The following is a 1,105-nucleotide window of genomic DNA, read 5'->3' as shown; positions in this document are numbered from 1 at the left end:
TGTTCTTCAAACTTGTTGTCACCAAAAAGTTCACCACCCTGTGATGACCAATTTCTCAAAATTTCATATCCTAAATATTGGGACTCCAATCAAGCTGATACTCTAGCTTGGTAGAGTGGTGAGGCATAAGGACAGAGATTTAAAAATACTATAAACAATACCAGATTGGAAGGTTTTCTCTGTCCTATCTTCTAACTGATTTTCTCTATTAGTTGCCTTGTTTCCAGCCGTAGAGCTATCTAAAGCTCCTAGCTCATTAATTTCCTTATGTTGTCCACTACTTTTATTTTTTGTGTGTTTTTTAAATTGGTAATTTTTTTAAAAAGTGCTACCTAAATTTCTCAAGGGACAACTAGGTGGTGCAGTGGAAAGAAGATGAGACCTGGAGTCAGGAAGATGTGAATTCAGATCTGACCTCTGATATTTAATAGCTGCATAACCCTGGAAAAGTTATTTTACTCCTATTTACCTTATTCCACATTTGTAAAATGGGGACACACTAGAGAAGAAAATGGCAAACTATTCTAGTATCTTTCCCAAAAAATACACATGGTGCTTGCTTCAGCAGATGCTAAAATTGGAATGATACAAAGAAGATTAGAATGGTCCCTGTGCAAGGATGACCTGCAAGTTCATGAAACATTTCATATTTTTGCAATTTCAATAGATTTGTAATGGAAAATGCCATCTGCATCCAGAAAGAGAACTGTGGAGAATGAATGTGGATCAAAGCATAATATTTTCACCTTTTTTTATTTGTTTGTTTACTTGTTTTTTTTTTCTTTCTCATTTTTCCCCCTTTTGATTTAATTTTTCTTGCATAGCATGACATATATGGAAATATGTTTAGAAGAATTACACTTGTTTAACTTATATTGAATTGTTTGCTCTCTAAGGGAGAGGGAAAGTGAAGGAGAAAAATTTGTGCCCAAGGTTTTACAAATATGAATGTTGAAAATTATCTTTTAGTGTATTTGAAAAAATAAATAATAAATAAAAATTTTAAATAAAAAAAAAAACCACTATGGACAAAAAATACTCATGGACTAAAGTTGAACATGACAAACAATTCAAAAGCAAGAAATTTCCCGACATGTATCTCTAT

General features: G+C 32.4%; 1 pseudogene; it reads left to right on the top strand.

Annotated features, from left to right (window-relative positions):
- Positions 1–554: 554 nt before the first annotated feature.
- On the top strand, positions 555–654 carry LOC111720030 (annotated as a pseudogene).
- Positions 655–1,105: the final 451 nt, after the last annotated feature.

This window comes from Sarcophilus harrisii, chromosome 3 (assembly GCF_902635505.1).
Source record: "Sarcophilus harrisii chromosome 3, mSarHar1.11, whole genome shotgun sequence".
NCBI classification, from domain to species: Eukaryota; Metazoa; Chordata; class Mammalia; order Dasyuromorphia; family Dasyuridae; genus Sarcophilus; species Sarcophilus harrisii.
Note: the sequence above shows the minus strand (reverse complement) of the source record. Positions and strands in the feature narration are given on the sequence as shown.